Here is a 15,995-nt window from a genome sequence, read left to right on the forward strand (position 1 = left end):
GAGCCCTGGTCTGGGAAGATCCCACATGCCGCGGAGCAACTAGGCCCGTGAGCCACAACTACTAAGCCTGCGCGTCTAGAGCCTGTGCTCCGCAACAAGAGAGGCCGTGACAGTGAGAGGCCCGCACACCACGATGAAGAGTGGCCCCCACTCGCCGCAGCTAGAGGAAGCCCTCGCACAGAAACGAAGACCCAGCACAGCCAAATAAATAAATAAATAATAATTAAAGGTGCTAATAAAAAAAAAACTATGTAAATAAATCCCTCAAGTTCTATTTTTGCTAGCTGCTGAGAGCTTGCTAATGGTGTTTAAACACCATTGATAAGCATTAGGTTGAACCTGTGTAATTGCCATTATTGGCAATTTTATATGGTTTAACCCTAATAGTATTTCAGTATGGCAGTTAAAACAAGAAAATGAAACATGCTTAATGTCTTTTGCCAATACTGTTTGACAGTTGTTAGATAATTGATATTTTATTAAAATAAAGCTTTGAATATTGAATAAATGTGCCATTTTTGGAAAACATTTTTTAAAGCTCATTTGGTTTCTCTTTTTTAAAAGATAATATATGAAAGAATTTTAGTAACTATAAATTGCTGTGTAGTTATTTTATAATTGCTTGTAACCATGGAGATATAGTTACTTGATTTGGAAAGTTTTGCTTTCATAGCTTGACTCCATACAAACATCTGTTGGGTGCTAGATACTGTACCCGACACTAGAGAGGCAAAGAAATTCAGTTCAGTGTTTGCCCCAAGGAGATCAGTCTGGTACTAGAGACAGCATGTATATAGTTACAAAGATTGTGGGAGGCAGCACAGGGTAGAATCAGTGATTTTTCAAATTTATTTTAACAGTGGAAACTTTTCCAAAGAGCTTTTATGCAGAAACCCAATATATAAACAGATAAAAAACAGAATCCTGCCTATTTGGCCTCCTCTCTGTCCTCATTCCTACTGTTTGAAACCATTGGTGTGGAAGTCAGAGACAAATCGGGTTTGCATCCTGACCCTGCCACTTGTTTAGCTGTTTGACCTTGAATACATGCTCTAACCTTAGTGAACTTGTTTCCTCAACTGTTAAGTAAGTATATTAGTTTTTTTGCTGGGTGTTGTAAGAATTAAACATTGCAGGAAAAGAGCCTAGCATATAAAGTCATTCAGTAAATGGTAGCTATTAGGATTATATGTACATGACACAGTGAGATTAAAGAAGAGTAGGGAGTAGGCTAGCCAAGGAGGGCTTCACAGAGGTGGTGATGCGCTGCCTTCAGGCTGAATCTTTTTTAAAGTATTTATTTATTTATTTTGGCTGCACCGGGCCTTAGTTGAGGCATGTGGATTTCTTAGTTGCGGTATGTGGGATCTAGTTCCCCTACCAGCGATTGAACCCGGGCCCCCTGCATTGGGAGCGTGGAGTCTCATGCACTGGACCACCAGGGAAGTCCCCTCCAGGCTGAATCTTGAAGGGAAATGGAAAATTGCAAAACATATGGGTGAGAGGCATGCACCCAAAATAAAATATTTCCATAATGAAGACTTGGGTATGTGGAATGCTGCCTCATTATCCCTTTCTGGAGATAAATGGCCTCACCTGAGTTCTACATAGCACATAGCTTTTCCTTACATTCTTTGACTCACACTTTAGTATTAGGCTGGGTTAAGCCAGGGTGAGAGTCGCTGACTTTCCTTGGTTAATTAAGTTGACTACTTAACTAAAGGAAAAAGTACTCTAAACCTGAATTTGTAAGCCGTGTCTTGGTTATAATGTAATGATGCATTTATAGACAAAGTCCTTCCTAACTGCAGTTGCGTTAGTGTACTGAAAATTAGGATCCCTGTGTCCTCCTTTGAGGTCTTAGTATAGATCTTTGTAAATGTTTACTTCAGTAGGTAGGTAAGGGTTTTTTTTTTGCCTGAGATTCAGATATAGGAGACTACTGCTCTGGATAAATTGCAGGTGGATGTATTTACTTTGGATTTTTGAGAAAGAGAACTAGCAAATTAGTTTCTAGAAAAAGCTGATGAAACATCATTGGATGCGTTTTCTACCTCAACGATGATTTTTCTTTTTTAATTTTAAAATTTTATTATTTTAAAAAATGTTTATTTTATTTCTTTATTTTTTGGCTGCATATTTTTTGGTCTTAGTTGTGGCACACAGGATCTTCGTTGTGGCACGCAGGCTTCTGTCTAGTTGTGGTGCGCAGGCTCTCTAGTTGAGGCACACGGGCTCAGTAGTTGCGGCGCACGGGCTTAGTTGCCCCGTGGCACATGGGATCTTAGTTTCCTGACCAGGGATTGGTCCCCTTCATTGGAAGGTGGATTCTTAACCACTGGACCACCAGGGAAGTCCCCTGATTTTTCTTTTTTATAACAATCAGATTTTAGGCAAAACATTTCAGTGTGATAGGCTAACAAATGGAGGTATATTAAACAAAATAGAGAAGATATGGAAATATTTATCTTAGTGTCTTTCTGTATCTCCTTTGTGTGTGTGTGGGGGTGTGTGTGTGTGTGTGTGTGTGTGTAAAATCATACAGCACTTACTGTGTACCAGGCACTGTTCTAAATGTATCAACTCATTTAATCTGCCTGACAACCCTATGAAAGAGATATTACTGTTATTAAAAAAAGCCTGTATCAGATAACTTCATTTGTCTAGATAAGGGGGCTTGCTGTACTATGGCTGGCAAGCCAAATCCTGCCTCCTACTTTTTTTTTTTAATGATGAGAGATTACATCTATTTATTTATTTATTTTTGGCTGCATTGGGTCTTCGTTTCTGCGCGTGGGCTTTCTCTAGTTGTGGCAAGCGGGAGCTACTCTTTGTTGCGGTGCGCGGGCTTCTCATTGCAGTGGCTTCTCTTGTTGCGGAGCATGGGCTCTAGGCACACGGGCTTCAGTAGTTGTGGCATGCGGCCTCAGTAGTAGCATGTGGGCTCTAGAGCACAGGCTCAGTAGTTGTGGCACACGGGCTTAGTTGCTCTGCGGTATGTGGGATCTTCCCGGACCAGGCAGGGCTTGAACCCGCGTCCCCTGCATTGGCAAGTGGATTCTTAACCACTGCGCCTTTGTGCTAAGAATGATTTTTACAGTTTTTAGTGGTTGGAAAGAAGCAAAATAATATTCTGTAAAAATTTTTATACAATTTCTAAAATAATTTCAAATTTTAATTTTATAAATCGATAATAATTTATTTAAAAGTTACATGAAATTGAAATTTCATTGTCCATGAAGTTTTATTGAAACAGAGACCCACATATTCCACATACATTATTTATTGTTGTTAATTTCTTGCTACAGAAACCATAAGGTCTGCAAAACTTAAAATATTTACTATCTGGCCCTTTATAGAAAGTTTGCTGACCCCTGGTCTAGATACAAAGGAAAGGAGATAGAATCCAGACAAAATATGACAAAATAATATAGTTACAAAAGAATGTGTCTTTATTAGAACATACCAGGAATATGAGGACTACACAGAGTTGTATAATGAACAAGCCAGCAGTATTTTCTTGAAGAATTTTTAAAAAATCTTTAATAACAGCTTAACTAAAATGAAAAATGCTTAGTTATTTCAAAGTGTTGTATTGACCTCTTTTTCCTGTTAATATAAAATTTCTCCTCCAGATATATCTGAAGGGCTTTGTAAATATTTCTTTGAATTTGGGTGACAGTTGTTGCAGTTACCATTGAAATCTGAGTACCTTGGCCTCCTGATTTGATTTTTGCCCTTGGAACACAGATGAGTTCTGACACTGATTTCTTGATTTCCCCTTCTTTATAATTTTGCTTTTGGCCCTTTAGGACTGGCTGTAGTCTGTAATGTTGAGTATATGGTTCTCTGCTGAGGGTGTGCATCAAAATCATCTGGAGAAGATTTTAAAATTTAGATGGCTTCTCAGAATCTCTGAGGATAAGGTCTAGCCATGATTATTTTCAGGATGTTTCTCAGGGGGTTCTAACATACACTCCTGGTTAAAATCCATAGTTATTTCCTTCAACTATTTTAGTAAATCCTATTTGAAAAAAATACATATGTGGCATTTATTGTTTTGTATCCCAGAGGTGTTTTTCAACCTAAAGAATCATTGCTTAAATTTATGTATACTCACAGAGGTCATCAGCATCAGGTTGGTAAATTCATTTTCTCTTTTGATGTCACTCAGTAGAATAGTAGAATACAAGTTGGAATTCACATTAGAGAGCAAGTAGTATAATTTAGTATTCTTTATTTTTATGAGATATTTATTTGGCATCATAGAATCCCAGTGAATCTGGAAATAATGGATTTAATGAGGTAGAACACAATTTATATGAGACTCAATATTTTGAGGAGGAATAGTTTACATTCCAGAATCATTTTGTTTTGTCAGTGGTTCTATCAGGTTATATGTCTGTAAAACAACTGTTTAAATAGTAGATCTTTTCCTCTTGTTTTCATTTAAGTGTATTTTGACACCAGAGTGAATTTAAAAGAAAAAAGTGACCTGCAACCTCTAAAAGCATACTAAAACAACAAATGTTTGTCTTTTTTCACATTCTGTTTCACTGTTTATAGGCATACACAGTTGCATCACACAGAAAACTGATTTGAGATAAAAAGCACTAGAAAGCGATATACAATAAAATCTAAGCAGGTCAGTCAGAATTCCATTTCTTAGGAACCATCAGGTGTTCCAAATGGCTTCATGCCTTAAGTCAAAGAAGAGAGGGATTTTAATCAACAGAGAAACGATCTTTGGGACTTCCCTGGTGGTGCAGTGGTTGAGAGTCCACTTGCCAGTGCAGAGGGACACGGGTTCGATCCCTGGTCCAGGTGGATCCCACATGCCATGGAGCAGCTGAGTCTGTGCGCCACAGCTACTGAGCCTGTGCTCTAGAGCCCGCGAGCCACAACTACTGAAGCCTGTGTGCCTGGAGCCCGTGCTCCGCAACAGGAGAAGCCACCTCAATGAGAAGCCCACGCACCACAATGAAGAGTAGCCCCCGCTTGCCGCAACTAGAGAAAGCCCACATGCAGCAACGAAGACCCAATGCAGCCAAAAAATAAATAAGAAAAAAAAAAGCGATCTTTGAGCACCCATCAACAGGTGAACACTGCTGGAGTGAAGATTATATCTAGCATGAGTTTGACGGGTGTGCTGTGAGAATGAGGAGGCATCCTGATTAATGTCCATAAAGGGAAAGCCAAGAATGATGAGGTAGACCAGCCAAGAAAAAAGAAACAAGGAGAGGAAAGAGAAGAGCTGAAAGGTCAACAGTAATGAGATGGTGCTTGTAAGTTGCAATGGCAGTGAATATCAAAAACTTAGTGGAGGGCTTCCCTGGTGGCGCAGTGGTTGAGAATCTGCCTGCCAATGCGGGGGACACGGGTTCGAGCCCTGGTCTGGGAAGATCCCACATGCCGCGGAGCAACTGGGCCCGTGAGCCACAATTACTGAGCCTGCGCGTCTGGAGCCTGTGCTCCGCAACGAGAGAGGCCGCGATAGTGAGAGGCCCGCGCATCGCGATGAAGAGTGGCCCCTGCTTGCCACAGCTGGAGAAAGCCCTGGCACAGAAACGAAGACCCAACACAGCCATAAATAAAAATAAATAAATAAAATTAAAAAAAAAAAAAAAAAAAACTTAGTGGAGAGAGTGATGAAGAAACAGAGGATGGGAGAGTTCTCAGTTATCTGTTTTGTACCTCAGTAGTAGCCCTTTGTTCGGGACATCTCTCTTGTCAGTTTTAAGTGGGACTCAGTATTTTACATTTGATAACCCTTGAAGGCATTGATTTACCTGGAGAGTATCCAGGGAGTAGGATTTAAGCAGTATGAGGGGTGAAGAGTATTCATTCCAATAGAGTTTAGTGATAGGCTAAGGCTATAATAAAGGCTGCTATATTATTATAACAGAACTGAGGGTTTGGAGGCGTATTATTAGGGTTCTCCAGCAAAACAGAACCAGTAGGATTTGTGTATAAATTTAAAAGGAAAAAGTGACCACAGTCAATCGCAGGGAGAGGGAGAGAAAGGGGAGGGAGAGATTTTAAGAAATTGGCTCATGTGGTTGTGAAGGTTGGTAAGTCCAAAATTTGCAGGGTAGGCCGGCTGGCTGGTGAGCCAGGGAAGAGTTGATGTTGCAGCTCCACGTCCAAAGGCATCTCGGGGGATGTGTAAGTCTTTCTCTTAAGGCCTTCAACAGATTGGATGAGGCCCACCCACATTATGGAGGGTCATCTGCTTTACTCAGAGTCTGCTGATGGAAATGTTAATCTCATCTTAAAAATACTTTATCTCCTTTCTTCAGATTTATAATCTAAAGCTGTAGAGCATCTATTTGCAACACTTGCCTTTAATATTAAGAGTTACTAGACTTGGGGGCTTCCCTGGTGGCGCAGTGGTTGAGAATCTGCCTGCCAATGCAGGGGACACGGGTTCGAGCCCTGGTCTGGGAAGATCCCACATGCCGCAGAGCAACTAGGCCCGTGAGCCACAACTACTGAGCCTGCGCGTCTGGAGCCTGTGCTCCGCAACGGGAGAGGCCGCGATAGTGAGAGGCCCGCGCACCGCGATGAAGAGTGGCCCCCGCTCGCCGCAACTGGAGAAAGCCCTCGCACAGAAACGAAGACCCAGCACAGCCAAAAATAAATAAATAAATTAATTAATTAAAAAAAAAAAGAGAGTTACTAGACTTGAGATTGGTAGGAGTAATTCTCAGTAGAAAAGGTGATATCTTAATCATTGGTCCAAGGCTAATTGAAAAATGCAAAGTATTTTGGATGAGTGACTTAAATCTTGGAAAATGAGATATGGTAGTCAGTTGTAACTAATAGGAAGGTAAGGAAATGGTGCAGCTGTTGGAAGAATTTTACTTTTTCAAAAAGTGAACTATGCCTGAGCTTAGTCTGTCCCTCAATTATGAACCAACCTGGTGTTTTTTTGCTTTAGTTTTTGTTACTGCCTGCCAATAGCAGGTCCTAGTGAATCATGGACCTCCAAGCTGAAGGAGAATAAGAACAAGTAGACATTAAAGCCTAGGTATTTGAGGGACTTCCCTGGTGGTCCAATGGTTAAGACTCCGTGCTCCCAGTGCAGGTGGCCTGGGTTCGATCCCTGGTCAGCAAACTAGATCCCGCATGCTGCAACTAAGACCCAGTGTGGCCAAATAAATAAATAAAAAACAAACAAAAAAAACCCCTAGGTATTTGATTAAAAACTTTCAGTGATCTAACATTTTCAAATTGTGAGGATGGGGGAAATCTAACTTCTTCATATTAATTGTTCACACAGACCACAAGATACTGCAAGGACAATTAATGTTTTAGTTACTTTTGCCATCTTATTTTTTATTAGAAAACAATTTGAGAACTCTAGAAGCTTATCTCTATAGGTGCGAGAGTGAGGAAATGACAAAAATTGATTTAAGGAAATGAAGTTACTCTCGGGGATACTTTGTTGTCTGATGTAATCTTACAGAATTAAACTGTAACTTTAAAAATTTAAATTTGGGGTATTTTTCAGAATATGCAATGCATTGATGTCATAGGTAAGTGTACCTTTTTTTTTTTTTCATTATTTGAATGCATTGCAGTGTGGCACTAATGATGTACTTTTAAACATTGTTTTTACCTAGAGTAATAGTCAAAGTCAAATATTGAGAACTTAGAGAAACCTGTAACCTCATGTCTGATGCCATGATAAGGAGCATCATCTGATGAAGTGATGAAGAATTTGCTGGCACAGCCAAAATACCCACCACTATTTACATGGATGAGTCCGTACAGTGAGGACTGTGCAAATCAAAACATGTATGTGTATGTTCTGTTGGGTTAGTTGTACGGAAATCAGAATGATTTGGATGGTGCAGACAATTTGGGGATGGTGAGAGGAAGAGAAGACAGCACAAGTGAAAAAACATTTCTCATCCAGGGGCCAGGACCGTGTTTGGGGAGATGACTGCTTCAGTTTTCATTTCTCATGAAGTGCACAGTTTATGAAGAAACAGGAGATTCTATTTAACTCTAGAAAACTAGTATGAAAAGGTACTCAATAATTCTCCTGCCTTGCCTCATTGCTGTATCTGGAATATATTATTTGGATTAGGGTTATGAGCTATAATATAATATGTGCTATTCAAGGAAGGTAGATAATTTGCTGACCCTCTTTATTTTATTTTTTAAAAAATATACCTCTTTCTCTCTTAGCTGTCATCATTCATTCATTCATTCATTCATTTATTTATTTACGGCTGCGTTGAATCTTCGTTGCTGCGCAAGGGCTTTCTCTAGTTGCAGCGAGCGGGGGCTGCTCTTGGTTGCGGTGCGCGGGCTTCTCATTGCGGTGGCTTTTCTTGTTGCAGAGCATGGGCTCTAGATGTGCGGGCTTCATTAGTGGCACATGGGCTTAGCTGCTCCACTGCATGTGAGATCTTTCTGGACCAGGGTTCGAACCTGTGTCCCCTGCATTGGCAGGCAGATTCTTAACCACTGCACCACAAGGGAAGCCATGCTGATCCTCTTTAAATAAGGCATTGTTGAGTGACAGTTTCATGAGAGCAGGAACCATTGGTAATCACTTAATGTACATCTAATAATAAGTAAATCTGACAGTTTCCATTTTTTATGTCAGTACACCTCTACCGTTACCATATAATTGGCTGTTTATGTTTTCCCTCAGACACATCCTTTATTTTCTGTATTGTTTTCCCCTATTTCATAAACTCCTGGTTAGCAAAGAACAGTGTAGATTATTAGTGAAATAATATTTTACAGTGTTGTGTGTCTGTGTGTGTGTGTGTTGAAATAGGATTTATTTAAAATAGTTCTTCGTTTGGACTTCCCTGGTGGTGCAATGGTTAAGAATCCGCCTGCCAATGTAGGGGACACAGGTTTGACCCCTGGTCCGGGAAGATCCCACATGCCGCGGAGCAACTAACCCCGCAAGCCACAACTGCTGAGCCCATATGCCACAACTGCTGAAGCCTGTGCGCCTAGAGCCTATGCTCCACAACAAGAGAAGCCACTGCAATGAGAAGCCCGCACACCACAACGAAGAGTAACCCCCGCTCGCCGCAAGTAAAGAAAGCCCTCACGCAGCAACGAAGACCCAACAAAGCCAAAAAAAAAAAAAAAAAGTTCTTTGTTTAAAAAGCCAAAAAATTTAAAAGTTTGGCTTTCAGCACATATCCAAGTCACTGTAATGGCCTTCAGAAATATTAAAATCATAAACATCAGTAAATACCCTAAGTCTTCCTTAAACATAATATGACAAGTTCCAGTCTAGTACTCTTTAAGGCAAAGTTGTGTCAGTCCTCATAATTTTGACATTTTGTAGTGTTTATAATTTGAGATCAATGTAACATTCCCCCAAAATGCTGCTGTGTAAGCATCATTACTTCAAAACTGTATGTAATACTGTGTACCAGGAAGAGAGAAAAGAATACAGAAGAATTCTGGAGAAGAATTCTGCATTGCATAGAAATAAAAGTCTGCTAAAATAAAACTGTAAAAAACTCTACTAAAAGCCTTTCATAAAAAAATGTAACAACCTTCTGCTTTAGTTTCCTTGAAGCTGGAAACTGATCTCAAAATTTGAAGCCTTACATCACAATGCCTCAAATTCTAGGGTATTCTTTTGATTTACATCAATTTTACATGAGGCTGATTGTCCCATTTTAAGAATGGTCTAAGTATTGTGATTTTCTTTTTTTTTAATATTCAACTGGAAAATCCCTGGGTAAGACCTTACCAATCAATATTTTAATATTGAAGGCTTTAGCATTTAAAACAATGTTGTTTGAGCAGAAAATTCCCATTAGCCTTGAAGCTTTAAGTCCCAACTTTCGGACTAAAAGCTCTCATTGCAATGGGGTGAAATTGAGAGCTGTGTGGTGGACTTTATTTCCCACCTTGGTAAAACTAGACTTCTGCAGATCTTGTAGCTCTGTCCTGTCCATGTAGTCTCTTTCAGTGTGTTACCACTTTCTATTGTAGTTTTCCAGGTAATTTTTAATGTAACTAACTATTGATACACAGCCTAATACAAAAGAAGTTGGCAGGAGAAAAATTTCAAATCGTTTGCTCAGAGATTATAGGATGGTATTATTGTTGTTGAAATGTCTGTCTCAAGTGTGAATCCGTTAGCAGTGAGCCTTGGTGTCCTTGGGAAGTCCATGGTAGATAAAAGAACTTGCAAACTTGGCTAAGTGTGAAACCTTAGCCAGTGTTTTTAACATATTGAAACAAAATGAGAGGAACTTTAATAATTCACTCACCATCCTGATTTGTAAGATTATTTTTTAATATTCTCTTACTTCTCTTTTCTTTTTTACTTTTCTCCTTTCTCTTTCTGTGGTGAGGTACTTATCCAAGTCATAAACATTGTTGTCTAGGAGAGCTGCATTGGTGTAGCAGAAAAGTGGATATAGTATTAGAATACAGAATACTTAAGAATTCTGCATTCCAGAAAGCATACTGAAGAAGCCTCTGTTTCTAGTGCTCAGGCAACACAGATCTGATCTCTTAAGAACGTCTGGATATTGACATGCGAATGAACAAACCAAACTCTTCTTTGAAATATGTTTGTGATATATACAAGTAGCTTAGAGGGGATTATTGAAGTACTGCCAAAATACATTTCAAAAATGATAAGTCTTTTCATTCATTATGTTGACTTTGGAAGGATTTGTGAACCCCCTTAAAATGCATGTATGTAACATTTTGTTTATCTTCATATGTCCTTTTTTGAGGGAAGAGGTCTTGGCTTTCATCACATTCTCAAAGGAGTCCAGTGACCCCCAAAAAGATTTAGAACTCCTCCACTAGGTGGTATGAAAATACTGCCTGGTTTATTTGTGCTGTTGGTTATAAATATAGATTGTTCATTGCAAAGTACTCTAAACTCTGTCTTTTGCTCCATTGGAGAACCATTTATTTTTGTTGTTATGGGATATTTTGCAATTATATGTTAAAATATTAAGCTAAAAGGTAACTGGAAAGGTAAATCTGAGAAATACTGTACATTGTCTATATTAAATTCTTAAGTATGATACTTGGGCTTTCTGGTAACCAATGTGTATGTTAAATAAAGGCAAGAAAGTTTAAAGCTGGGAAATTAATAGAGGATAAAATAATCTGAGTTAAAAGGAACCTTAGATATTATCTTCTTTCCAGAAAAGTTAGATGAATTACTCAGATTTATAGAGTTGATGACTGGCTGGAACCCACGTCTTCTTTCTTAATCTGCATTTAGGGCTCTTCATACCTATTGTCTCTCTCTACCATTTGTCATCAATACTTAGCTAGTTGTAATAAAAACATTATTAACCTATAGTAGTAAATAATAACATATTAATTATAATTAGCAAATTGAGACGTTTTAATCATCCCACTCTCTTACTACAACCTTTCAAGTGTTCTTCTCCCAGGAGATAGAGACCTCTGCTTTCTTAATCCCTCTACTCTTTATTTGCCTTTCCTGTTATCACTTTCTGCACAACATAGTTTAGGCTCTTTGATCCATTGTTTCAACTCCCTTCATTATGCATTCATCTCACATATCCTGTAAACCCTCAACCCAATCCTAGATCTCTAAATGTATGACTTTTCTGTTTCTGTAGCCAGACGACTGTACATACTTGCTACAGAAAAATCACATCTTTGTAGATTGGCACCAGCAAAAATTCATGGTCTCCGATCTTAAAAATGTCCTTCCTGTACTTCCTGTTGTGTTTCTTTGCCCTCATTCTTCATAGCAGCTATTTCAAGCCTCTTATTGCCTTCTTCCTTTCTCCCCCAGCCAGCAAATGACCTTACTTCCTGTTTTCCCGGAATATAAAAATTTTTGCATCTTTTTCTCCTTTCTAATACAGTAGAAGAGGTAAGCCATCTTTATATCTGGATCTCTCATTCCTTTTTCTTCCTCCTCCTTCCATTGAGTATTTCCCTATTCTGATTTTTAAAAAAGACTTTTTATTATGGAAAACATCAGACTCATAAACAAAAGTGGAGAATAATAACCATTCATGTACCCATTATCCATCTTCAACAGTTATCAACTCAAAGCTAATATTGTTTCAAATATGTCCCTCCATCCACACTTCCAAATTTTTTTGAAGCAAATCCCAGACATGTTATTCCACTGATAAAATTTTCATTGTATATTTCTAAACGACTTTAAAAAATAATCACAATACCATTATCCCTTGAAAAACTCAGTTATTCTTTAATATCATCAGACATCCAGTCAATGTTCACATTTCCCCAAATGTTTGTTAATTGGTTTGTTTTACAAAAATTATTTATTTTACACTTTCTAAAAATTCAGATCTAAGTAAGGTCAGTGAAGTCCAATGGTTATATCACTTATCTCTTTTAATCTATAGGTTTCCCTTTCCAACTCTTTTTTTAATTTCCTTGGAATTTATTTGAAGAAACTGGGTCATTTATTTTATAGGGCTTTTCACAATCTGGATCTTGCTGGTTATATCCCCATGGTGTCTTTAACATATTCTTCTGCCCTCTGTACTTCTTGCAAATTGATAGTTGGAGCCAGAGACTTGAACAGATTCAGATTTGATTTTGTGGCAAGAATACTTTATAGGTGGCGTGTTGTTATTCTGTCAGGGGATACATCATGTCTGGTTGTTTCATTGTTTGCCTTTGGTTAATTAGGGGGTGAAAATGGTCATATTAAAATTATTCATTCCTTTATTTCTCTTGAGTCTTTTTTTCCTCCACCATTAGCATTTAAGCATCTCGCTTGGTTGAGAAAAACAACAACCCAGAAAAACTGCTTTTTAACATTTCCATCTGTTTCTAAGATTTTTTATTCATGGTACCATCTTCTTGCACTCATCAGCCCATTTGGATGTGGGGTTTGCGGTGTTGAACCATGCCCTTACCATTTTATTGAAACCATTCTCATCAAGGTTATCAGTGGGAGCTCTATACTGAATGGAACAGACCCATTTCAGACCTTATCTTACTTGACAGTTGGGTAACTTTGGATATTGTTGGTTGCCTCTCCTTGAAATACTTCCTTGACTTGTGACTTATTCTCTCTTCTTTTTACTGTTACCTCTTTAATTGCTTCCTCTCAGCCTCTGTTGTAGACTCTTAAGTGTTGGTGTTGCTCTGCCTGGCTCTAGCCTAGGGCTTCTGCTCATCGTACTCTACACATTCTCCATAGGTCATCTCATCCTTTGTCATGGCTTCAGTTATACCATCTCTTAGCTGGTAAGTACCAGACCTTTTTTTTTCCCCCCATAGGTTGTTTCTTTTCAGAACTGACTTGGTTGTACAGCTTCTGACTAGAAATCTCACAGGCACCTTGGATTCAGTGTATCTAAAGATGGAATGAGTCACACTTACTTCTTCATCCCCTCACACATAGTTCTACTTAGTTCAACTTATTTCTAATCTAGAAGTTTTTTGAGTTGACTCCTTGACTGACCTTTTACTCTCACCTGTCTAGTTCTCTTTATTTACTGCTGCTATTCTAGTGTAGATCTCCATCATCTATCACCTTCATTACTGCAAACCTTCTATCTGGTTTCTTCCTTTCCCGTCCTTATGGTCCATTCTTCAGTATAAAAATGAGAGTGATTTTTCTAAAAAACTTATCTAATGGTTTACCATTGTCCCTAGGATAAATTGTAAAGACCAGAGCTTGTTTTGTGACCTAGCCTGTGCTTACCTGTTCAGCTTTATCTTTTTAAAAATTTATTTATTCATTCATTCATTCATTCATTTATTTAGTCTGTGTTGGGTCTTCGTTGCTGTGCGCAGGCTTTCTGTAGCTGCTGCGAGCGGGGGCTACTTTTCATTGTGGTGCATGGGCTTCTCGTTGCGGTAGCTTCTCTTGTTGAGGAGCGCAGGCTCTAGGCGTGCGGGCTTCAATAGTTGTAGCACGCGGGCTCAGTAGCTGTGGCTCGCGGGCTCAGTAGCTGTGGCTCACGGGCTCTAGAGCGCAGGCTCAGTAGTTGTAGCGCACGGGCTTAGTTGCTCTGCGGCATGTGGGATCTTCCCGGGCCAGGGCTCGAACCTGTGTCCCCTGCATTGGCAGGCGGACCCTCAACCACTGTGCCACCAGGGAGGTCCCCTTCACCTTTATCTTGAATCATCACCCGCTATGTGGAAGTACTTGTCACACTTTTTGCGCAGTTTTAATTGCCTGTTTCTTGGCTGACTCTTCCAGTAGACTATAACTTCTTCAGTGTAAAGACCAATTCTTTTCTTTTCCCTCATTAAACCTGATGCCTGGCTCATAGTAACTGTTTTGTGTATGTTTGTTGAATGAATAAATTTGTGCAGTACACTATTATACATTCAGTGATTTATGCATGCCTTGGTTTTATCGTTATTAGATCATGCTAGTATTCCAGTACTATTGTAATTCTTGTACATTAATTTGCTTTTTTGTCTAGAGGCAGTCTCTCCATAATTAAATTGGACCCTGTAATGTACCTAATACAGTAGAGTTTTTTCCTGATTAAAACAGGAATTTTTGCTATGTTTCTTTTTTACTCTGATTTATATGATTAATTCTCTGTCAGTGGATTACCATTGTCCCAGATAATGGAAATCTGTAGACAGTTCACATAGTTACCAACATCAGATAATCCTTACCCTACTGTAACCTTCGTTAGAGTGTATGAGTTCCAAGATAGTTTGGCTTGGCATGACTAGTGAGATTTAGAAAAGTGAGGCTTAAATAATTAAGAGAGGTTAAATACCAAAGATGGTTGGTTTTCTGAGTTGTCCATTGTGCTTGGTTCTCAATCCACTATTTATTACTGACATTAGTCATATTTCTCTGGATTTAGACATAGTGGTAGTGGTGGCTTTCAGCTATTATTTTGAGGTAACTGGGCTACAGGTCAGAAGAATCATTCAAGATTATAAAATAAATCCCTGATTATATTTACTAGTATTGCTCAGTGGAGAAGGATCTCCATTGAAATCAGCAGCTGCCATTGGGAACATATGAGTACTCACTTTTTGACTCAGGGCTCCTATTTAAAAGCAGGGTCTGCTCTCTCATTTTTCCTCCTTGACTGGCTTATTCACCACTCTCTATCCCCAGTGCCTGGAATAGTGCCTGGCATGGCATGAAAAGGGTACTCAAGAAATGGTAATGGTCTTTGACAGCGTAGTGGTTACCAGAGGGGAAGGGGTGGGTAAAGGGAATCAACTGTATGGTGACAGATGGAACCTAAACTTTTGGTGGTAAGCACGCTGTGGGGTACATAGAAGTAGAAATACAATGCTGTATACATGAAACTAAAATAATGTTATAAACCAGTGTTACCGCAATAAAAAATTAAAATTGAAAAAAAGGTACAAACTTGCAATGAGTAGTAAAGAAGTCCTAGAAATCTAAGGCACATTATAGTGAGTGTAGACAACAGTAATGTATTATAATCATCAAACTTGCTCAACAAAAGACTAGAACTTAATTATTCCAGCCACTTTTTAAAAAATTATGTAATATGATAGAGGTACTAATTAACACTACAAAGGCAATGATAATATTGTAATATATAAATGTATCAAATTAACATATACCTTAAATTTACACAATGTTATATGTCAAATGTATTTCAATTTTTAAAAAGATATCATATATTTATTTTTTTTAAAGGTTTTTTTTTTAAGTCTTTATTGAATTTGTTTTGATGGCTTCTGTTTTTTAAATTTTGGTTTTTTGGCTGCGAGGCAGGTGGAATCTTAGCTCCCTGACCAGGGATCGAACCCGCACCCCCTGCATTGGAAGGCAAAGTCTTAACCATGGGCTGCCAGGGAAGTCCAAGATGTGATGTATTTAAAACAGAAAGAAATAGTCTTTGTTTCCTCTGTCCGTGATGTGTCTCTTAGTAGGTGGTTTTACATGCCCTTCATTAGACGTTAATTTCATTTGGAAGATGATTTCCTATTTCTTTGAAATGTCCCTTCCAATTGAATTTTGTAGGTACCAGTAGTCTGCATTTTAAGTAAGACTTACT

The 15,995-nt window shown here is 38.7% G+C and overlaps 1 protein-coding gene across 3 annotated transcripts in view; it reads left to right on the plus strand.

The window, feature by feature from the left end:
* PAFAH1B1 (platelet activating factor acetylhydrolase 1b regulatory subunit 1) overlaps positions 1-15,995 on the plus strand; it is an 80,601-nt gene that overhangs the window by 17,499 nt on the left and 47,107 nt on the right. Inside the window, exon 2 of one of the 3 annotated variants that reach the window (XM_082370748.1) lies at positions 7,626-7,800. The exons of the other annotated variants lie outside the window; for them this stretch is intronic. The gene's annotated coding sequence lies outside the window, so the exon portion shown is untranslated. The remainder of the gene's footprint in view (positions 1-7,625; positions 7,801-15,995) is intronic. 3 annotated transcript variants of the gene reach the window in all.

The sequence above is a fragment of the Balaenoptera borealis genome (genome assembly GCF_965194805.1).
Source record: "Balaenoptera borealis genome assembly, chromosome: 20".
Taxonomy (NCBI): Eukaryota; Metazoa; Chordata; class Mammalia; order Artiodactyla; family Balaenopteridae; genus Balaenoptera; species Balaenoptera borealis.